General features: G+C 38.2%; 1 protein-coding gene across 2 annotated transcripts in view; it reads right to left on the reverse strand.

The window, feature by feature from the left end:
• The window catches only part of GABRB1 (gamma-aminobutyric acid type A receptor subunit beta1), a 109,175-nt gene that overhangs the window by 82,986 nt on the left and 849 nt on the right, over positions 1 to 25,340 (reverse strand). The window lies entirely within an intron of this gene.

Here is a 25,340-nt window from a genome sequence, read left to right on the forward strand (position 1 = left end):
TAGATGATGAAGTCTTTTGAGTCAGAGCTACCACCTACTGTTTGATTAACATCTTGCACATGGGTTTTCCCCTCTATGTAAAGATGTCTGTGTCTCTCTTTGGTACTTGCTCTCTTGCCCTTCGCTGGCTCAGAGTGCCTAAGGCAGTGGATCTACTTAATAACTGGAACGATCTCAGGTCAAACTCTTGGCAGGACATGCGAGCAGAGCACACATTCTGAAAATGGCTCGAAACAGCAGAGCTTGATTATTTGATTAGTGCCTGATTTCCAGCTAAACACTTAATAAATCTTATCTATTATGGGATGCTGTGCACAATATGTGGCATATGAAAGTGGACAGCTGTTAAGAAGCCCACTGTGCTGTTTGGCATATTGGCCAGCCAGCCAGAGTGCAAACGAAGAAAGCTACCAGCCCTGTGTGAGGATTGGGCATCACAGGGGGAAAAAAAGAGGGCATGGTAGAAAAAAAAAAAAGGTAGAGGGGTAGTAGCAATGATGGAAGAGGAACGAATTGTTTGAGGACCTAGAGGAAGGGGCTGCAGACACTGCTTATCAGGTGAAGCATAGGTATTGAACCTACTTGTTTCAGGTTGATTACTCATCATTTACCATCTGATTTTTTAAATTCTTTACTGCATTATATATCAGCTCAACATGAAAACAGAGGCTGGAGCCAAGATAAAAATTTTGCAACCAGTTAGTTGCTGAGAAAAGTGAACTGAGCACAAGCTAAGGGTTAGAGCACAACATAAGACCACCTCAGGGAAGCTGCTCTCATTCACAGATTAATTAATTGGAAATGCTACTTTTGGCCCTGTGAACTATACTGGAAGACAGTAAAAATTTTAAAAAGTCTTCCAGAAACACTAGTCATTGAGCAACCAGAGGATCTTGACAGGAAAAGAAGCAAAACCTGTCAGAAGTATGGACTTAAAGATTTTTGGGATACTCTTACTCCTAAGAAAATCCATGATGAAGTACCTGGTAACATAAAAGAAGAGAAGTTTAGAAAAAATATGGTATGTTTCTAACATGGAACTTCTCCTGTTGTTCTTTTCTAGCAAATGTTTAATTCATTATCAAACTATTTCTAAGAAACTCCTTGTGGTAACACATCTGCATGCAGTCTATTTGGTCCAGACAGGAACTGAACTGAGGGAACCTGACTTTTTCAAGGAAAAATGAACATATCTCCCTGTTTTGAAGGTTTATCAACAAAAAACCCTAAGTGCTACTGATTGCAACATTAACACTTTAATTGGTACAGAGGGCAGTAAGGTGCACCATTTTTTCCTATCAAATGTAACTTCATTAGTATAGTTCTTTTTATGTTTTTATGTTTATTTGACATATCTTTACTTTTAAATGAAGTTACATAGTTTCTGCCTTTTTATAATTTGTTATGTAAGTCTCTTAACTGCCACCATGCCTTCAGATTTCAGCCCCATAAGCCTTGAATGATGAAGTTTTTTTCAGCTGAAAGTAATTTTAATTTGAAATGCACACAGAAAACCAGTATGTTATTTTTTTAACTCAGTAGTGCAAGTCTGATGGCATCAGATACCCCTAAGACCTAGGGCTTCTGTGACTTAATTACACAAATTAAGTCTACAAATTAAGCCTGACAACATCTGAAATTACTGTGATTTGTTCTATCTTTTTGACTCCATTTCCATGCTTGAGAAATCAACTGCATAGGCAGGAGAAGCATTACTGTGCTCCTGTTCATTCCCTGGCTGCAGCATTGGGACCAAAGGGACTTGAAGCCATGGCATGAAATGCTTCCTCCCAGCATGGGGATGGGGCACACCAAGGCTGTGGTCTTAAGAAGCACTGCCTGTAAGAAGGAGGCATGAAATCAGCTGCAATAAATAACATTATTTCTAAACCAGGAGACTTTAATTGCTTCATACTCTTATGTAACTGGGGCCTCTCAGAGTGTGGGTGTGTGTTTAAATGCACATCAGTGTGTTTCTGTCACGCCATTTCCAGATGGCAAATATGGAACTGGAGATTATCTCCAAATAGAGCTTTGCTACAGCCACTCACTCTGCTTCAGATTGGGAGTGGAGAAAAAAGCCTAACAACATTTGCAACTGATTCAATTACCCTGGCTTATTGACGTATTTTATTGCTGATTCTTGATTTTTCCCCTTGCTGACTATCTCATGTAAATTGTCCCCCTCATTTAATAAATCATTTTTTCTCTTTATATGAAGTGTTATTTCACTTAAAAGTAGAAGAATTTCTCATCATACTTTTGACAGACATTTTATGCATCTTAAAATGACAATTAATTGATCAATAGCTTGCTGTGGAGACATTTCTTTCTCTACGACAGTAAAAATGAGCTTAGATTATTATTTGGACCAGATTCCTAACACCTATGGGGCTGTGCTTTGACCTGAAAATTTCTACCTTGGTAGAACACAAACAAGGCTCACTGTAGGTAAGCAGTTTATACATTTTAGGCCTCCATAATTGCCTTTCAATAATCTGAAAAGGTTTTGTCAGGTAGCAGAAAAATTGAGAGAGCCAATGTAAAAAATAGAACTATTTATACATCATTAATAGCTGCAGAAAATTCTCTGTTTGAATCCAAGCCTAACCCTCTAGACAGATGCTGCTTTCCTGGGATTGCAGATGGAAGCATCAGTTCAGGCTCTATTTCTCTTTCTCTTTTGGAAACTGAAGTAACTCTTCTAGGATGAATTTGAGAATATTCTTGTTCCTTCAAAGTTAACCGTTACACTAGCCAAAAACTACGAGAAGACCTCTGGACTTAGATGGTAGGCTGCATGGAAATTCAAATGTAGAAAACTTAAGCTTATTTCATATGTAAGTGCTCCTTGGTCCTTAAGGATTCAGTACAGTGAAATCACACCTTGCAAATTGTGCAGGACGTGCAATGACAGCAAACAGATTCTCCTTGTGGCAAAGCATGCTGTGTCATGATCTGTAGCCTTCTGTGGTGAAAAGTACATGGAAGATGCAGCATGAGCTGGTTTGTATCCACACATACACTCAGTGGGCTGCAGGTTTCATATCAGTACAAACAAATATATTTACTGTCTTGAGCATAAGACAAAATAACTCACTGATTTTGACAACAATTCAGTTTCACAGCCACAAGAGTGTGGCTCTGTCAGGCACCATCTACCTGCGTGCGTTGGAAGGAAAGGCCGAATAAGCTCCATTTCTGGACACTTGTGTCTGTTTGCGCATTCAGTTACACCTAAAGCAGCTGCTTTCGCTGCCAGTACTGAGCTCGTGTACCCACACCGTGCCCTGGTGTCTGGAGGAATGTAAGGAGAAGGTTGCCAGCTGCCTCTCCCTCCGACCAAAGCAGCTTTAACTGCACAGCCTTTTCCTTCAGTGTCAGCCCTGGCAAGCACAGCAGAACCAGGAATGCATTGCAAGAGGAAATTGCCTTCAGGGATGCATGGGGAGAGGGCACTTGAATGAGTTGTTTAGGGGAGAGGCTTGAACCTGGAGTAAAGTTGGGGTCACTGATGGGAGAATTACAGGATTTCGTTCCTGTGTTTACCCCTACAAATTTTCTGTGTCCAGCACTTGCTTAGTTTAGGTAACCCCTTATTTTGCTTGAGCCTTTGCCACCATCAGTCACAGCTTTCAGAGCTCTGCTTTAACCTGTTCTGTCTGTTCTTGTCTGTTCTGTCTACAAGCCAAGGAATAATCTTTATGTTCCCATACATTGCACCAGCAGTTGGGAATCATGTGGTGATGCAGTGGGAGGTACTGACTTCCTGCCTCACACCCTTTTTTAGCACATGCAGTCACAAAGGAGCAGGATGCTGCATGTGCTCCAGTTTGTAATTCCCAATACAAACACTCAAGCAGAGCTCTCGGGTGTGTATTTCAGTTAGAATTACACACACCATGTATTCTGATGATGAATTTGCTACAAGACTAGAGAAAACTAATGAATTATTTATGACTTGACAGATTCCTGTTTATAATCCTCATGGCTACTGCTGTACTGCTGCTGCATTTTAGCACCTTTGAGAAGGGACTTCATATTAAGAAATTTGTCATCTGAAAAATAAAGCCTTTCTGCACATTTGGTTTACAGGGACTTAAAATATCCAAATAATCTTCTAAGCAGGCTTCTTTTATCTTTCTAGGGAGGTTTTACAACTTCACTGTAGACAATCCAGAGAAATATATTGTTTCTCTCAATAAAAATACTTTATGATTTAGCTTGTTATTCCTACCTCTGCTGAAAATGTGGTCATGTAAATGTCATGTACTAAGAATTAGTAATATAGGTTCTTGCACAGACCTACATAGATTTCTAGACAGGCGAAGAAGCCCCCCCCTTGACAGGGGAATATGTCCAGTCCTTACTCCTTGCCAAGGCAATGAAAGAAGATTTTAATTGCAAGTTTCCATACATTCCCAAATATGTTACACCTCATGTTTTCTTACCCAAAACCATGCAATTACTTCTACAGGAGCAACTTAGCACTGCACCAGGATAACTTTGTTCAGACCATTCCTTAAGAAGGTGTCTCATGGTATAACATAGTTTGGTTTTTAGTTGAGAATGGAGTCCACAAGCCATTCCCTGTAAGGACCTTGGCAGCTTCCTTCAGACCTGACAGAACCAATCAGCTGGCTAGTTTTGCATACTGAACTCTGTTAAACCACCTAAGAAAGACGAACACACCCCTGTGAAATCACATGTAGAAATGAACAAACCCCGGGAAAAGCTCTCTCACTTCTGGCCTTTGAACAGTAACTGGATGCTGCCAGGACCAGGACACCGGTCCAGCTCTGCCTGCTGTGCTGCAGCGCTGCCCCAGCCGCGCTCGCAGTGCTGCATGGCCAGGCCGGCTCAGCCCGCGGCACGGCTCCGCTGAGATTCTGCTGCAGCCGAGTTCCAACCACGGCCAGCGGGCCAGGACGGCTCCACTCGGCTTTGGGTGGAGCCGAGCCGGACTCTGCTCCGGCTGCGAGCCGCTGGGCCATCCTGCTGGTGCCATGGAAAATCCATCCTCCATGGAAAATCATGCGGCTAAGAACAGAGGCAGCCCTGCAGCCCCACAGAGAAAGCAGCCCCAAGACTGGAACTGAAAGCGGCAGGGGCCAGAACACAGCAGAGATCACATAACCATCCACAGGCCCAGGTGAGATACTAACTCTTTCAGTGCACAGATGAAACTTGCAGACACCAATCTTCTCTCAAGTGAGAAAAAAGAAAGAGTGAAGACACATAAAGAAAATAACATGGAGACACCAAGGTCAGTGAAGAAGGAGTCAAATCCCAGATGGGAGGAGAATGAGGAGATGCCTTAGTCTTGGGCTGAAATTCTCTTGTAAGGCTATGGGGAAGATATAATTGATGCATCAGACTATTTTCTCCCTGTAAACCATGGAATGCAGTGGAGAGATGTAGCATTCTAACTAAACCTGTGAGGAGAGGAACCGGCAAGCAGATTTTGAAGTAGTTGTGATCCATTGAGAAGCTTGAACAGAGAGAAATGAGAGAGATGAAAAACCTTGCCCCAGGAATGGAAGAAGTAATCCTCTGTTCCCAGAGATAAAGAAGAGAACCTTTGTTTCTATACTAGAACAGCTCACCCTTAAAATTGTATCCAATAAGCTGAAATGACCCATGGTGGTAGTTGTGGGAAAAATACCAAAACCATGGGAGGGACCTCACAAATGCAGATTTCTGGGCGGCTGCTATTCATGAAAAGTAAAATCAAAAGACATCTCTTTCTTGTGGAAAAGTTTCCATAGCATGGTAAGAGAGATTCATCTCCCCAAATGGACTGAAGAAAGATTATTTTAAGAGTGGTAGACTGACTGAAAATACCAAATTTGTCTCTTTGCATTGTCAGTGGAAAAAAAAAAAAAAAAAGTTGGGAGGAGGAGAAGTATTATGAAAGCTTATTCTGATTTCTTACTATTTTTCTTTTAATTCTGTTAATACAGTTTTCTTATACCCTTTAAAATCTTAAGTCTGCTTTGCTCTCCTCCTAATCCTTATCTCACAGCAGAAAATGAGTAAATAATTCTAGTGGATGCACTGGTGTTTGGCCAGTACTAAACCCACTACAGGAGGCATGAAATCAATTACTCTAGAACACGGAAATTGTGTTTTGCACCACTTCCCAAGCCCAAAGGCAGCCAAGTGAAAAGACAACAGTACTGTACCTTTTTCCTCTGTGACGAACATCTGGTTTGCAAGGCCACACCATGAGCAATCATTTAAGAAGACAGCTTCTGTCTGGCTAGGTTAGGTTGAGTGAGCTGATCCCATGCTTTAATTTCATGCATGTGACTCTTTTGCCACAAAATTTCATGCATGTGACTCTTGCCTCTTGGTACAGGCAACCTAAATGGCTTCTGACCCATCTATACTGTGAGAGAAATGATACAGCTGTATTTCTGGATGCCAAGGCAAAATTCATCATCCCTGCTGAGTCTGGACTAATTATTTTGGGCACAGTGCTGCAAGATCTGGCTTCCTGCTTCCAGACTAAAACTAGTATCTTCTGTTATCCTGCATAACATGGAATGCCTGGAAAGGGATTAGCTTGATGATTATCTTATACTCCACAGGGTGACCAATCATTGTCTTGGATACCTCACATCCTCCAGATATGCTGTAGAGTCTGGTCTAATTAAAGGCGCCATTCCACCTACTCTATCAGGCCTGACACAAAGTGCTGCTGTTCAGATTTGGTCTCATAAAACAAAGTGGAAAGAGCAGGGAACAGGACTCTAAATTTAGTCCATTTAGAATGCCACACCACTCAGTATTCCCATCTATTTTCAAAGCTGCAATAAAGCAGCATGGCAATACTAGTAAATGTCATTAGTTCTTTGAATTGAAATAATTACTTCCAGCCAACAGTAATACATTAGAACAATTCTCATCTACTACATTAGAGTAATTCTTGGCAGTGTTAACATAATGAATCTGAGGAATTTACAATACAACCATCCAACTAAGACTTGAAATATAAATTCTCAGCCAGTAATCACCTCCTTTTTTGCCTCTTTTCTTTTTAGTCAAGGCAGCATGATTTTTTTTTTTCTTTTCCAGAGAGTCACAAAGTTTTCGTTTGAAGTTTTTATTGGTTTTCAGAAATGTTGTTGATTGGTTAATGTGATTTTGTGTTAAATAATATTTCTCTTTAAAAAAATCCTACTCTCTTCAAACAGTCATTTTCAAGCTTTAAGATATTTACTTTATTTACCTGAAATTACTTTTTTTCCCCAGTTAATAGATCATAAATTTCATTACCCAAATATATTGAAATATTGTCATACATCTTAACTGGGCTATGAATATTAAAGTACTGACCTTGTCCCATTTTCTTCAGAAACATTTCTAGGAAAAGAGTAGTTCAAGCATACCAAGTGTGTATTCTTTTTTTCCCCTTAGTGTTTCATAGCTGTATTGATAAAAACATCATCAAAGACCATCAGCAGTTGAAACGCTGTGAAATAAAACAGAACCCAGTATTTTGTCACTGTAGTTCTTAAATCTGATACTGATTTCTCTGTTGTTGGTATAAACCTCTGGTATAAGTGGAGTTACTGTTGACTTATGTTGGAAAATTAAGTCCTGCTGAGGCTGTTATCACTAGAATGGGCTTGGGAATGGGACTGGGAACTTGATTACAGCTTCTATTTGTGAAATGGTCTTCACTATTCCTACTCTCTCTCTGGACTACAGCCCAAACACTACATTAGTGACAGCTAAATCTGAAGAGATTTAGATCTCAAACTGGTTGAGGAAACAGTGTGCTTTGATTCTTCAACTATTTGTGCTGAATGTTGAATTATTTTTGAACAATCGTACTGAAAAGAGAGGAGAGAGCAACTCCTACTTGCTCCAAAGAGACGTTGGTTAGACCGTGAGCAAATACTATCTGACATCTTTTAAGAAATTACTTCAAATGCTCTCTGACACCTTTAATAAATTATTTCAATACCTTTAAAAGGTACCTACTAATAATCACATCTTTGGTTACCAATGGTGTTGAAAGATGCTGATGGCTCTAATTTAGAAAAGCTTGCTAGAAGGCTTGATCTATGTCACAGGTTATGAGAAGACCTGTAGAGATACTGAATAATACCACTGGTGCTTTTTACCCAATGGTATATTTACAGACAGCTAGAAAATCCCTCAGATTTGAACACAGAGGAAATGTTGAACTTAATGGCTGCACTCTGGAATGATTACTGATAGACAATATCCTGCACAGAAAAGGGGAACCACCAGTTATTGGATTTTATTTATTTATTTAATTTTCCTTTATGAGCTATTTGTCTTTATTTGTACGATACTTCGCCTTGCTGGCAATCACTAAAGGAATGCCCCTAAAAAACTGAAATGTTAAATGTCCCTTCTGTTTATTTTTCACAACCAACCTTCCAATACCACTGTAACGCAGAAGCAGAGTTATATGCAAGCTGAGCAAAAAGAGTGGATGAAACTACTGTTTGACCAAGAACAACATAATGAAGAAAGGAACAAAAAAAAAATTACAGCAATGTAGAGATAGGGAAGCGTAGTATTTCTGAAATGTCCAAGTTTAAAAAAATGATAAGCAATTCTGAATCTCTTTCATGCCCTTCCCTCTAGTCTACATCATTATACTATATTCTGCATTTTCAGATATTCTGAACCAAACAGTAGTCTACACTGGGAGAACTTCCCAAAGAACTAAAAGTACATGCAAAAGAACACAGTGAACAAGTGCTCTACCAACAGATATGGCCTCATCTGACCAGCATTCCCTTGGTTTAATTCATGAAGGATTTTTACTTGATATTGCTTTCAGCTGTTTTCATTCCAGAACAGATGAATTATGGAAAAGAAAGTAAAAAACTAGTTGTCTCTTTGCAGCCCAGAACAGAAACATATTGTATCACTGCTTTGACAAACACGTTAGACTCAGTGAAAACAAAATTGCTTTTTATCTTGTTGTTCTATAATCAGTTTACAGATACTTATAGAAAAGATAAAATGGTCAAAGACTTGGAGACTCCATAAAATCATGTTTGTTTTTTTTGCTAATGTGTGCAAGTCCAGTAGATATTGTTAGTTTAAGTCTCAGGCTTATGATCAACAGGTTAGAAAAGAATTTTAAAGAAAAATGCATATTTGTATGTATCTTCTTTCATAAAATAATCCTCTTAACCACTTTTTTTCCCAACTGTGTGAGCAAAAATTAATTCTCAAGTGATGAGGAAGTCGAATTATGAGCATTCAAAGAAACTCCTCCATGATCTGAAAATGCTGGAGGCGACTCATAGTCACCTAATAAAACACAAAAATACAGATGAAGAAATATATTGTACAGAGAAATAAATCCTTCTTTGTGACTAGCTCTTATGCTGTGAAATTAATGTAGGTAATTCTTCTTTTAAAATGAAATCAGAAGTACCATAAAATATCACCCAATCATTTAGTAATAAATCTGATGGATGTTGCTATAACTGGTCACGCTGAAAAGTTCAGGCCTTCAGCAAAAGAAAATAATATTGCTATACAAAATACAACTGCAACTCTCCAGCTGACTTAGGAACTGACTCAGGCTATCTAGAATCATAGCCTAAGAACAGTTTTCCTTTCTACTCCTGGTTCAGGGAAGAACACCACAGCCTTTTACATGATCCCTAACAACTTCATATATGATGTCCTCGATCATTGTCCTGTGCAGTTTTTTGTTACCAGATAACATTTCTTTGCCTGATTCATACTTTTGACTAAGTAAATGTTTAAATAACTGTGGCCAGGCATTCATACATCTTTTGGAAGTTAATTTTTGTTTTCAAATATCTTATTTGTAAAGGTTTTTTTTTTTGCTTGGAGAGTGCAATATACACACAGTTCTTCTGCTGCTGGTCAACTACTGTATTACAACAGATGCAAATACTTGTGGAAAGCAAGGGATAGATTAATGGGTTTTGAAGTATTTTTTGCAACAGATTTTTGTACACTGACGATTTGTTAGCAGCAAATGTCAAGTGAAGCAGACTCCAAAGGATCCTACAAAAAAACAGTAATACCCATTTGAAAACATGGGAAACATAAAGAAACAATGGCTCCCACAGGTACAGGAAGAATGGTTTATAAAATCTTCAGGATAAAGTTTGGATTTCTGCACTGCACTGTGCCATTTAGTTCACCAAAGGAATCCATTGATATTCTCCATAGAACACCCTAAAGGAGACGGAAACTGAGTCATAGTATTTGGAGTCTATAAAAACTGAATCACAGTATTTTGATTATATTTTAAAAAATATAATAAAAAAATTTGTAACTTTGTGTAGAAGTACCAAGAAAGCTAAGAGAGAGTGAAATTTCACAACACTATTTAATGCCATGCTCAGTTGTTGGTACTGTTTGGTTTACAAAACATTTTCTGGAGCAAGGAGGCTATAGAGTAGAGTAGGGAATTTGTTTCAGTTCCAAAGATGACAATATGTTCATGATCATGGTAAAGCAGTACAGGATTGCTTCTCATCTTTGGGAAGATTTCTATGAATTTTTATTTTGCTCTGTTTGTTCAGCAATGCAGAGTAAAATGATGCTTTAGAGTATTTCATTCCATTTTCCAGTGTTAAACCAAGTCCCTAGCCTTTGGTGGACCTTTATGTTAATGATAACCACTAAATAAATAGAGGAATTTAGGAAGCATTTTTCAATACAGTGTTTCCCCCACTATACTTCTGCCAAAATCCTCCTATTCAAATCCCTAGTTATGCAGCTATCAGAGCAAACACTTCTAGCACTAGTTATTGAAACACCAGTTCTGGCTTTTTATTATCTGAGCTACAGCAAGGGATGAGGAGCCATGGGACAGCAGAATGCAGACAGCTCTATTTTGAAAGGAAATTTTCTTAGCCATCTTTTCCCATCCAGCTAAATACAGACAATAAAACATGGTATAAAATAAAATTAAATTAAAAAAATTAAAGTTAAATTACTTTTTATATTTCTCTTTGTATTATGCTTACAGGTATCTAGATAGTAGAGATTTAATCTGTTAACAGACAGACAAAAAAGCAATTGTTTTGCATTTAATTTTTAATGTTTAATCTCTTCTGAGAGATTTCATTGCTCAGACACCATCTTTAATGAAAAATGTAGTTATTTTAAAAAATTTGATTGTACTTTGACAGATTATATGTAATACACCATCTAGTATTTGTACTTCAGTCTGGCATGCTCTAGGTACATTATTATCATACTATTTACATATTTTTCCTGCTGATCCTTTCTGAAATACATTTCACTGGTCCTCTGATACACTTTTATCACTTGGCTCTGGACTCAAATTGTCAGTAAGACTGTTTGGGTGCATCACGACTACAGAGAAACTGAGAAATTGCCCATGTCTGCTATCAAGGTATTATATCACTCCCTACTAAGGTGAGAAACATATTCTAGCTTGATGCTTAAAATTCACTTCAGCGAAACATAGTGCCCACCCTCACCAAACTCAGAATGCTGGAGAGAAGATGACTGGTTTGTTTTGGTTTCTTTTTAAGTGCTCTTCTTGACCTGGCTCTAAGATATGCCTCACTGTCTGCACTGAAGGGTCATACACTATTTGCTTTTCTTGCTTCCAGTGCCATTTCAAAACATCAGTGTTCTCCCTGGAACCAGACAAAAACCATTGAATGCCATGTAAATGACCCTCAAAGTGCAGGCTAATTTCAGCAGGTCAATAAGTAAACTCCAGCTGGGTATCTTCCTAAAAGATACCAGAAGTCCCCCTTCACATCTGCCACGCAGGTGTTCTGTTGCTGACCTCTATGACAATGAATCAGACACCCTGTGAGCTTTCACCTTTGCTGCCCCTTTGTGCCTATCTCATGTGACAGAAGATATTGACTAGGGAAAAAAAAAAGATTTGCTGATAGCATATTGCTGCATATTCAATGGAAAACCCAACACTGAGAAAATGAGCTGGATTGCTGACACTAAAAAATGTGTTTACTTATCTTATTGTAACATATTTTCACTCAGCCTAGCATGAAAATTCATTTTCAGCACAGATGTAGAAAGCAATATAGAAGTTGCCTATCTACTGGAATTCATACTGTGGAAAATACACTTTCTCCAGGAATTTGATTGTTTCAAGTCTGCAATAATACCCAGGCTGAGTGGTCAAAGCCTTTTATCTACATCATTATCTCAAAGATGTTGGTTCCAAACTTACCAGAGTAAGTCAGAGTACTTAAGAACTTGTTGAGAAATAATTTATGACGGCAAAGTATCTTGATCCTATTTACTCCTAGTTCTTTTCACAAACAAATTTAATAGACATAATTTTCCAGGATGACAACCAGAAAGTTGAGTGAATGCAGGAACTCATGTATTAAAGTAAACAGGTTGCAGGTACATTTAGGTAAGATTGCCTAGATGTAAGAACAGGCATGAAAACAGAATTAATAAAATATTATTTATAGTATAAAAAAACCAGTAGGGCTGTGCTGTAAGGAACAAAATTACAGGGAAATGAGGAGGTTTGGGAATGATACACTGAATTACAATTACTTTCCATCTGACATCTGAAAGACACTTTGTTCTGGAATACATACATATGCAGAAGTTGGCTTTTGAAAATACACTTTGTCTACTTGTCCTCTTTCTTTCAGATGAATATGACTCATTCAATACAGACTAGTTACTGCCAACTTATAATAGTGTTGGTGAGCTAGGGTTCTGATCCAATGTCAATGTGCAGTGAATAGTACAACTCCAAAATGGACTATTCCTATGATGTGTAATGACTTTACATATCACTTGTTAAGTTTTCTCAGCAACTTCTGAAAATACACATAGGAAGCAAGAACGTAGCCAAGCATGCCCTTTCAGACTGCCTAAGGCAGTTCCTTACATAGGCTGGTAATTGCAATGGCTTATGATGTGCTGTTTTATTAACTTGAAAATAAGTGAAATGACCATTGATTTTAAAGACATCATATCAGAGAAAAAACTTGAGGGGAAAAAGCATTAATGATTGTAAAACAAAGGAGACAAAATTACTGCTTTCCTTTCGTGAAAGGAGCAGATGCTTATATGTGATACAAAAGTCATAAAATGAATAGATGAGAAATAATGTCTTGGAGTCAAGGAGAACACTCTGACTGAGATAGGGAAGGACATCAACAATATTCTGATTTTAGTTCCTGGAGTCTTTCAGACTGGCTCGGAGTAAGAACAGTAAATACACAATGAAGGGTAGGATTCTTCTCACTTAGTGGATACACTAGATTAGATAACTTCTCTCATTTCACACTTTACTCTAAACAAATGCATCAAGCTTTGACATGGATCTAAATATCATGCCATTCGTAGGTTCTGTTATTCATTCAGTATTTTTAAGAATCTATAACACCAATTCAGTTATTGGGACTTCTTGTCAAGTGCATGAAAATTTCCAGTTGGCACACACCAGCCATATTACCTTGCGTTGCCTTTGACTGGTCTTTCTCATAGAGACATGGCCAAAAGAATGAGTCCAAGAAGCAATTTTATGTACCAAACGACAGTAATATCGATACAGTTTTCAGATACCTTTACATTGTGCAACTGGTGTGGTAATGTGATAATGCTTGAATCATGAGACTAAGAATTGCTAAGCAAAAAAGTGCTCCTTGCTTTGAATTTAAGAAGTAACATATTATAAAGCAGGGAAAAAAAATCTTTGTCAAGGTCTCATACTCCCTAACTTTAGCGTCCTAACCTTAAAGAAATATCAGCAGAGACTTAGTGTGATAGGATTAATAGAGAGACAGATAAGGATACTTCAAATAAATTATTTAGAGGAGGGAGGAAAACTTTCCTCTTTTGTCAGTTTAAGGAACCTGCATTAACTCTCTGGTGAGTAGACTGATAACAACTGAAGATATTTGGCACTACTGCACTCAATTCTCATTCCACCACACCAGCAGCAGTGTTTCAGAATTGAAGTACTTGATCTCCTCATCTATCCAGGAACTAAAACTAGGTATCCACATTCTTTTACCTCAGGGATGGCTGACTTTAAAAGTGCTACTTCCAGCATAAGACACAACTTACCAAGAGGCCAAATGGCTGAAACTGTAGTGCAGAGTTGCAACAGACATATTTTTTTGTCTAAGAGCACATTGGGCCTGGCACTGACAGAGCATCCGGTGAAGTAAGTGTCCTCTCTAGAAACAAGGCAGGCCTGGGAAAAGTATTTTCAGTTAGCCACACACTTCGCATGAAGGCTACTGTTTGTTAGGGTGCACTAAAACTCTTTCACAAATACCTAAAGAAAAATGTCTTTTCCACAGAGGGGTATTTCTGCTCATGCTAGCTGCCCTGGTAAGTGTGTAGGGCAAAAAGCAGATTTTGTGCCACTCTTTATTTTTTCTTCCTCCCCACATGCCAGCCTTGCAATATCTTGCAAAAGACAATATGAAGATGGAGGGATAAATGTGAAAATCTGCCACATCTTTAATGATTAGCAAAACCTTCTGCTTTTGCATGTTGTTATCATGTTCCAAATGAAATTAAGTAAGATTAAAATGCCTTACTAACAGAATAATCATGCAAGCTGCTTACCTGTTCTGTTAATCACAAGAAATATGCATGTAGTGTCATTAAATACTAAACAGAATGAAAAAGCTTCAACTTTTGATGTCTGATTGTTCTGACAAATGACTATCATTATTGTCTTCTCCTGTGAAACCATCTGCAAACAATATATTCTTAAATATTAGAGTGAACACATAAGCTAAATAAATAATGAATACATGAAGATTTCCCAAGCCAGCAGAGAACTGTATGTGCTTTGAAAGCTAATGCTGACAAAGTATGCATGATGCTGTGTGGTATTCAGAAACTTCTCTTTATTCTTACATTCACTATGCTCATCTGGAAACCTACTGTACTGGGCCAAGTACTGTGATGAGTGAAGCTAAATTCACAGTTGCCTCTTGATATATCACAATATGTCATTCAGCAATACCACTGAGGAAAATGTAATTACTATGCAACATCTTGAGCTTTCTTGGGATTTCTCACTAGGTAAGTAAGAAATAAATTCCTATCAGGACTGCAGGAGTATTGTTGTAGAGATGTAGGAACAGACCAGCTGGGTCATAAGCCATGATGCTGTGTTGAAATAACTGGTCACAGGGGATATATTCTTTTTTAGCTGCAGGCTGTATGCCTTTTCTTTCTACCAGAGTGTGCAGAAACTTGCTCACTGTCCAAATGAATGCTCATACAATGCATTTAATTCCCATACTATCCCTGCAAGGCAGAAATCTTAACAGAGAAGCAACTGAGGGCCAGAGGAATTAAAACAAACAAACCAATCAAAAAAAATCCATGTAAGAACAGAAATTTACACTTTGGTTCCGCTTGATATCTCTCCCCTGAGACTCTTTCCTTCCATAAAGCAAACAACATATAACCCCTGTAGGCACTGTTCTCCTGCTGAACACAACAGTGAAATCCAAGACACTGGCCTCCAAAACACTTTCTGAGCATGACCCAAGTCACCCGAATCACTGCCTCTTTCTTTGGAACAAGGACCTAAACTCACAGCTTTGTTCTGCTGCTACAATGACTGTTGTGATTACCAGGAGGAAGAGGCATCAACACCCACACATTTCCCCAGTTTCAGTACAAAATTCAAAGCTCCTATTATGGATCTATTTTGATTTCTTTATTTTAAATTCAAATATAAAAATAAAATCAAAGGTACCTACAAAGAACAGAAGAGATTCCCACTTGTGACTTTTAAAACCTTCACGCCATTCTGATAATGTGGTTGTGGGTGTGAATAATAAAAAAGAAGATGCATAGGCAGTCGTTCATGTTCATTTTGTTTCCACTGCATCTGGCCCAGCATAGACTAAGGAGACTGGGATCTCAGATTACTCTTGGAAAGACCTGATAGCTTCTTATACCAATGTTTAAATTGTGCCATCATAGAATGGTTATGGCTGGAAGGGACAAGATCATCTAGTTCCAAACTCCCTGCCACGGACAGGGACAGCCTTCACTAGACCAGGTTACTCAGAGTTACATCCAACCTGGCCTTGGACACTGCCAGGGATGGGACATCCACAACTTCTCTGGGCAACCTGTTCCAGTGCCTCACCAACCCCACAGTAAAGAATCTCTTCCTAGCATCTAATCAAAACCTATTCTCTTGTTGTTTAAAGCCATTAACCATTGTCCTGTCACTACATGCCCTTGTAAAAAGTCCCCCTCCACCTTTCTTGTAGGCTGCTTTAGGGACTGGAAGGCTGCAATTAGGTTACCCCTGGTGTCTTCTCCAGGCTGAACAATCCCAATTCTTCATATGAGAGCTGCTCCATCCCTCTAACCATTTTGGTGGCCTCCTCTGGACTTGCCTCAACAAGTCCATGTCCTTCCAGTGCTGGGGACCCCAGAGCTGGACAAAAGACCCCAGGTGAGGTCTCACCACATCAGAGCAGAGCAGAGAAGCAGAATCCCTTCCCTCTCTGGCTGCCCACGGTGCTCTGGATGCAGCCCAGGACACGTTTGGCTCTCTGGGCTGTGAGTGCACATGGCTGGGTCATGTTCAGCCTCTCATCCGCCAGCACCCCCAAATCCTTCTCAGCATGGCTGCTCTTGATCTGTTCATCCCTCAGCCTGTGTTCATACTGGGGATTGCTCCAACCCTTAATTTAAACACTAGGCTAGAATGCAGGAATACAGCAGCAGGAAAATAGTAAAAATGCTTCAAGGAAAACCAAGCTGTCTGCCAAGACTCTGCAACGACAGAGAATATACTCCCATGAGGGTAACAAAATTCTTGTTTTTTCTCACTTGCTCATTTTCATTCTTTTTTGCATTTTGCTTTTCAGAGGCATCATCATAACAATTAAGCATTTTAAAAAGTTTTTTCTTGATGTCTGTGTGCATTCAGAATAGTTTATTTTGTCTTGAGTTTACACATATTACTGGCAAAGTTTTTCCAAGAAAATGCAGTTACTGCAGAAAAGTATAATCATCTTGAATAAGGTTGGTTTGACTCATTACTGATGCAACTTCAATGATTTTCAGAGGAAACTAACCAATGAACAAGGTGAGCAGAGCATGTACTCCAGAGAAGCCATTTGGAGCTGATATTCAGACGTGGAAGAACAGCTAATAAATTGGAACAATCTTTTTCCCTACCAAGATGTCAAATATATTTTTCTTCTATAGCATTTCTATAAAAGATGAACATGGATATATATATATATATATCTATATATATATATATATATATCTTAGCTAATAAAGTATTTCAACCAAAGTTTATTGGTTCAAAATTGCATTTGGCTTGCTGTTGCATAAAGTTTGTCCAGCTTCTTGCTCCAGAGCTCTTGAATATTGCAACATGTTGTATTGATCACTTCTGTTTACCGGAAGTTACATGAAATACTGACTTTCCAATTTTTTGGACTAAAAATTGCAAAATTATGAATACTAATGAGTTTAATAGATTCGTAATGTTTTAAGTACAGAGCTCCATATTTTTAAATTCCTTTCCATAACATTGTGCTGAATTCTTCATTACTGTAATCATTTGGATAAGAAAGAACCAGCACAACTGCTTTATGCAAGCTCCTTCTAGCCTCACAAACATCCTTGGGGAAAAAACCAAACAACTATGCAATTCATAAAAAATGTTGCCTGCATTGTAAAAGGTTCTATAAAGTACTACAAAAAATAATCTACCACAGTGTTGCTGTTTCAAATCTGTTGGAAAGAATTAGCCATCTGTCACGAGAGCAGCTTGACCTGATGGGCCCTGCAGAGCAGCAGTGAGATCAGCAGGGCCCCTGCTGAGCCAGCACTCCTTTCCTGCAGAGTCAGGCCCTGATGCTACTCCCTGGCACAACAGGTTGTCCTCAGCAACGCCTCTTCCACTTAACTTGTTCGCTATGATCTGGAGCACCACTATTGTCTGGATTTCCAAACAGAAACTGTGCAAAAGTCATTGAAACCATGAGGTTTCAGAATAAACCCAGGTAATAAGCTTGCCTGAGTAATATGTCAGAATCATCTGCAGATTAATATTTAACTTCAGAATTTACAGGTGGCTGTCAATTCCATGTTTCGTTCCCTTCATAGGAAACCAGTGAAAAAGCTGCACTGCCTGTGAAATGTGCTAATGTGAATGAAGCCCCCAAATCACATCCATTTCTCTCCTTGACCAGTGTATTATTTTGATCAGTTAACAGTTTACAAAAAAAAACACTGATTAAGGAAAGAATAAATCATAAGAACACAGGAAGGGAGGTTATCAGTCCAGACTTGGTTATTCTCTCATGCTGTTTAAGAGCAACAGCACAGAAAATGATAAAGAAACCAAAGTTTAAACATTATGTAAACTGGAGAGCTGAACTGCTCCTGGAAGCTGCAGAGTAAACTTGAGCTGGTGGAGCTAATATGGACTTCATTTTAGCGGTGTAAGAAATTTTATAAGTGAGCATCTTCATTGAAAACATGGGACTATCACCCTCTACCTCGTTTGGATGGGACAGGAGTCCTCAGTGCACTGCAATAATTAGTGCTTACAGAAGCACTGAGATACACAAGCACAAACATATCTACATGCCATTGACTTCTACTCATGTTACTTCAGTTACACTTACGAGGCTCTTCAGGCTAAAATTATGCTACAAAATTAACTTACTTCCTCTTTTAATATGATTAAGATCCTGCATAATATTTAGACACCATTTAAGTGTTAAAACAGTTTTAACTTTGCTAACTCTTCAGTTCTTTCTACAGGCAATTAAAAAAGACATGACTGAAATGATTCCATCTCAGTCAAATGGATTGATCAGTTTTAATGAAGAACATTTATTCCAACCTTTAATTAAGTTTGGCAGTCATTAATCTATGCTTTGAAACAATGTACTGTAACGTGAGCATTTAAAACCATACAAGTCAATCTTGTTATAAGGTGGATGTCTGAGTGATAATGCAGCTTTCTAGAAGCTGCCTTTGAATCTTTTAAATTACCTTTTCTTAGTTCATGACATAAACCATTAAGGATTTGCCCCAGCAGAGGATGAAATCAACCTTAGTGTGACACTGCTTTGGCCAAAAGCAACCATTTAATCTTGAAAGGTTATTGTAAAAGTTGATAGGCAAGAAATCTGATCTACATTTTCCATCCCACGTAAACCTCAACACAATTATTACTTAAAGAAAGAATCAACTGCATTATCTGGTGTTATTCTGCTAGATTATGCAGTGACTCCTACGACCAACTTCCTTGTGAGCATATTTGCAGTAGTTTAGCCTTTGGGCTGGAAATAATTTCATTTTAATATGTTTTTTGGAGCACTGCCAGAGTTACAGGCATTTTTTATGTGACAGAATTCTACAAGCATGAAAGTGCAAACCTTGAGATTCTGGTTCTCTTTCCAGAAGAAAATAAGGAGTCTCAAAGAACATTAACGTATAAAATCTTTCCAGTAGCCATCTTGGCTACTTTTCAACACCTGCCAGAAGACCTTATAGTTATTTTTACGGCCTTTACTGATGCTTTAAAGTCCAGCACACTCAAGATGGATGGACATAAAAAATTACCAAGAATTCTCCCAGGCAGCTGCTGTTTGGAATACAGTGATCAACAAAACACATCAGCTGGGGATACCTCTGAATGAAGGCAATCTCTGGGTTTAACAGTTTGAGCTGCTGTCACAGAATAACCAGCATTCTGTGAACAGGAACAGGTCTTTCTGGTAATAGCTTTTGAGGTTGTTACTGTTCCTCCACTGAGGTTCCTCCCTCTTTTCCCATCTCAGGCTGAACTTGTGGTGTGAGTGTTCCTTCTCTTGGTTGCACAGCTTCAGCTTCAGGTCTCTACTGAGCTGCAGTTGGTAGATAATTAATTATTACAGCCTAGAGGAGGTATGGAACTTTTCAAGCAATAGAGTACAAAGTAAAGCTGATTAAAAAAAAAAAAAAAAAAAAAAGGACTATGTTTTGCAGGCATTTGAAATGCATACTTTGAATTTCCTTATGAAGAAGAATTCTTAGTTTTGAAGGTTCTGATACTCTCTTTCAGAAGTCAGATGTAAAATCCAAAATCAGAAATAAAAGGGAAATGCAATTGTGGAAAATGTGAAAACTTTTAAATAAGCACTCGTCCTGTATACAAGAAAAAGAAACATGAAATTTGATTTTATTTGGATTTATTTTTCTATTTTTAGAAAGAAGTTAATTTAGGAGAATGTGTATTTGTGTTCCATTATTACACAACTACTTAGCACTGTGAATGTTTCCAAAGGTTTGCACCACTGAACTGTGCGACTTGTGCACATTAACAGATCACCAGCTGGATGTCTCCAGCAGTCACAGCACAACCTGCCTGATGCACGTACACTAAACAGGCAATGCTGGGGAAATCCTTTCATTTTCCTTTCCACACAACTAAAAAGCCTATCTCTTTACAGGCATACCCCTTATTTAATGAAATAGCATCTCAAACTAGGTGCTAAATCTTCCACTACTAAAGGGGAGGGTGTCACCCCTTTAATTTCATAGGCACCATTATGATATGATTAACTCTCTATAGTGGGAGTCAGGAGACTTGCATTTGTGAGTTTAACATTAGACAAAAGAAATATATATTTTCTAAAGGGCATTCACAGCTATTTTGTCTAAGCCTCGAAATCACAAAAGTACTGTGACTGTCAGCCTAAAAAGAAAATGTGGACTACAGCTTATATCAACCTGAAGCTGGTCTCAATGTTGTTCAAGGTTTGAAAAATTAAGATATATCAGATTTCTGGATCATATGAGACAACATTTACATTATTGCTCTATAAGTTTTGCCTGTTTATCAATTTTGTTGAATAAATGCTTATTCTTGTCAAATCAAAAACGATCCAACAAAACATCCACTAACAGTGACCCAGTCATTTAACCTCAAGCTGCCCATTTCTGCATTCATTCCACATTTCACTCTGTAATATAATTGCTCCTGTTTGGAACAGACAGTGATGAAATGTATTATTACTTGATTAGTTTTTCCATATTTGCTAGAAAAAAAAATAAAATCAGTTACTGAACATTCTTATTAATATTAAAGTGTTTCTGCATGTCCTTCATGCTCTTTAGGACAGTTGCTATATAACAAAGAAGTATTTCTCCTTCTTCTGCACTACAGCTAAGTAAATTTTCATTAATAATTATTAAGCTTTATGACTTTTCAGAAAAAAAATAGTGTAATCTAATTAGTTTAATATGAACATCTTCTGGTAAATAAATTTAGGCCAAGAACCATTTATTATCATTTGTGTTTCCACACTGGCTGGGGCTAAAGGAATTTTTGACATTTTAGTTCTATATAAACCAGCCATACGATTACAGAAAATGAGACTTGGCTGCTGTGATGCAAAGAGGCACGAGATGGGGCTCATAATGCCAATTTGGTTCCCTAGGATTTATTTCCTATGTTGAGATTCACAACAGCCACCATGCTAAATTCTCAGATACCTAATTAAGACAGAAAGGAGGAATAAAATGTGTGAAATTCTGGCTACTCCAGTAAACACAGCTTAAGTCTTTCTCAAATCTGCAAAAAGTGTCTTAAAATAATCTCCATCCATGCACAGAAGTCCTTCTACCATTCCTGGACCTGGGTTCTAATGCATGAGCTGTGACCTGCCAGGATTAATGGTCAAACTTTCAGTGCCTTGGTTCTAAGCATTACCCAGTTCAAGTGTTTAAGCCCACAGATTCAGATTCTCTTGGCTAAACATCTGCCACTGCAGGATGCCACAGCCACCTGGACTAACATCAGCCTGAAAGTAAGGGGAAGGCCTTTGCTCTTCTAGGCCCTGGATGCTTCTGTGGTAAACTCAAAAACTTCTGTTTGTGTGCATATATATATATGTATACACATGCATACATAATAATAAATACATATATGTTTATGCAGTTGGCTTATTTAATTATCAACTTTAAAAAAGGATACAAAAAGTGAGTGGTTTAAGCTAATATAAATTCTTTCTGGGGCAAAAAGATGTTACCCAACAGGCTGGGATGTTAAATAAACTAATCTCTGCAAGATTCGTGGCTTATTTGGGAGATCAGATAAATGTAAGAGCCTTGAATGTAATTTTAGAGAAGCTAAAGAATTATACATTTTTTCCATGATTTTATTTACCTCTTTTTGCTGGGACATGAAACGTTCAGTCTGTGATCACAGAAACTACATCATCATCATTATCACTATAAAATCAGTATGACAGGTCAGGAACAGTGTTCCCAATACAAAATAAAGGGATTCTTTTTTTTCCTCTTTGGTGTATTTTTTAATTACTCTAGAAAAGGTTCTTTATCATATGCAGTTTTTTTAAACTTTAGGACGTGTACATGTCATCTTTTGCCCATTATAAAGGTTTGACCACCTTTACTTCAGTATGGAACACATTTTAGAGAAAATTACAACATGTACTGCATGTCAATTTTTTTTGAGTCCAGTTACTTCTCTCAGCTGTTTCTTAGTAGATAGAGAAATACATTATTAGCTTGCTTGCCCTGAAGCATGACACTAATTACTGCCAATCATTCTGCCCATGTTTATTCTTGATGTACAAGCAGCACCTTCTGCCAACCACATCAAGGCATCAGAGTAAACCAGACATCACAGAAGCTTAATAGATCTAGTCATAGCATGGTTCTTAATGAACTCTGTGTTCATGTAAATGTCTGTTATACTTAAGGAGCTCTGTCATGAATGAAAATTAGCTGAATAGTCATTAACTGAGACAAGGAGAAAGGTCACCTTGTGCCTTTGGAAGGTAATGCTTGGAGTTACTGTAGCAAGACTGTGAAAATCAGACAGAAAACTGAACTAAAACTTATCTATGGTGCATTAGGGAAGAAGCACCGTTAGAACCAGGCAATGTTCCCTAGGATGTTTACATTCTAGTTCTCCTGCTTGTTTGTTGTATGACAAGATCTTCTGATTATTACCTGCAAAAAATCAACATAAGAGTATATATCTGATGTCAAATGGGAGAGTCATAAGAATGAGCATTTCAATTAATCGTTCTGTAAAAGCTGGTATAGCAGCTCACCACAGTATTATTGAACTACCAAGCAGGTACAAAACAGTGCTAGTTAAGGAGCTGAGGAGATGAGGACTGAGCAGTAAGGGAAAAAAAAACCAGAACACCTGACTTCAAGACTATGCAAGTCTTGCTTCATTAACTGAGTAAAGTATTTTACAATAGTCTCACAGATTAGAACAAGCAACTTCAACCAGCCAAGCTGCTTGAACAAACAGTTACTATTATTGGAGCTCACAGAATTCAAAATAATTCTGTTGCCTATATCTCAACTTTTTACCCAAGGACTGGATGTACTTGGACATACAAATCACCCTGCTGACATGGCAGACAATCTACAGCCATGACCATGTCTCACCCAACACAACTTCACAGCCTCTCTCTCTCCCTCTCTCTCTATATATAATCTTTAGTCTTATTTATGCATTGAGACTGGAATACAAAATTTAACTCTGTGGGCACCATGACTGGGAATGTGTGCCTCTGTCACTCTGGATGTAAGGTTTCATGTTCTTGAGGAAAGCCAAGGGATAAGACAACTTCCTCCAATACTGCTAGGGTGAGGTGACTGAACTCTGGTGGATCCAAACAGACTCTCTATTCAGGAGGACCTCACATGATGAGGGTATTGGTCTCCTGGCTCTTATTACTGGTTTCCTTCAGCAACAAAACTGCCCTATACATTTAGACCCTCTGAAAAACATTTCTGGCTCTGAAGCCACAGAACAGTAGCTCTTACTAAATAAATTTAAAAAAAAATCTATAAGACACAGTTTAAAGGAAAAGAAGATGAATGACTTACATGTGACTGCAACATTAAGCATCTCAAGGCTGTGATTTCTCAGAAATAAAAAAAAAAGTACTAGAATAAAACATTATTTTACTAAGTAAAAAATCTTTTCTTCTTATGCCAAGATATCAACCGCCTTGTTTTTCAATGATGGATGAAATTACTAATCACTGCCCAAAACCAGGCAGACAACCTCTAGCAACACAATAAAGACCTGCAACACAGAACACTAGATACGGGTATGTACAGGTAGCACTTGTGATATCAAAGCCCTTCTAAAGTGATTCAGAATGGAGACTCCATATTTTGCATTCACGAATGGCTACAGCTGGGACCAGCTGCTTCCTTCCACTGTGAGATATGGCATTTTATGAAATGAAAACATTTTCTTACTTTTTGACCAGTTTCAGTCAAGCTGCCCCCTACACACAGAGATTATTCAAAGAATCCATTTAGCATATGGATTAGCCTCTTTGCCAGAGGCTGTGCAAGTTCTACAGCGAAGAAGAAAACTTTGACAGGTACAGAAGAAATGCTGTGAGTTTATGCCCTGTGAGATTGCCATTGGAAACAGCCACATCCACCCCCCTACAGATTAACATTATTTCAGGTGTTGAGACTTTACAAGATAAGTTTTGGACTTTTCAGAACAGGTGTTTTTGTGTTTTGCTCTTTGGCTTTTTCCAGATGTGAAAGCGGCAATCCCACTATAGTGTCACAGAAATAGTTTGGAGTTGGAGTAGATTTGTTCTTCGACTATTTTGATAAGGTCAGTGTTCTGTTCCCTCTGCCTTTGATAAGGTCAGTGTTCTGTGTGGTCTGCACCGTGTTCCTCACTGAAAGTACAATACAGCAACAGGAAAACGAGGAGCTGAAACTTGCAAGATGTTGTCTTTGTGTGGCATTAGCAGTCTGCAAACGCTGGTATGCTACATACAATGTGACAAATTCTGTTTCCTCCCCACTCTGCCACGCATATTCATAAGCAAATAAAACATTAGCGCACAAACAGAACCTGTGACACATATAACAAACAAAAGAAAAAAACTAAGTATGAAAACAAAACAAAAAAAAATGTATGAAGAGATTGTTTTAATAACAGCTATTAACCAATATCCCAAGAAATCCCCAACATTAGGTAAATTACTTCAAACATGAAAATATCACCCACTGAAATAAACAGCTGATGAGGATGGAAATGTAAGGTTTCTAAGCTTCTTTTAACTAAGTAGGTGTTCCCTTATGTACAGAAAGCAACTGAGATTTTCAAGTGAGATCAAACATAAGAAAAGAGAGTGAGAGCAAAATGCCCATGATGCTGACTAATTCAACGTGATTTTATACAATGCTCAAACTTGCAACTGGTTCACTGTCTTCTTCTGGGGAAAGGCTGTCAAATGAGGCAGGCACTAAAGTCACATTTTTGCTCTTTAAACCTGCTTTTCTGTGAGCATTCC

The sequence above is a fragment of the Onychostruthus taczanowskii genome, unplaced genomic scaffold (assembly GCF_017590055.1).
Source record: "Onychostruthus taczanowskii isolate IOZ18803 unplaced genomic scaffold, ASM1759005v1 scaffold2, whole genome shotgun sequence".
Lineage (NCBI taxonomy): Eukaryota > Metazoa > Chordata > Aves > Passeriformes > Passeridae > Onychostruthus > Onychostruthus taczanowskii.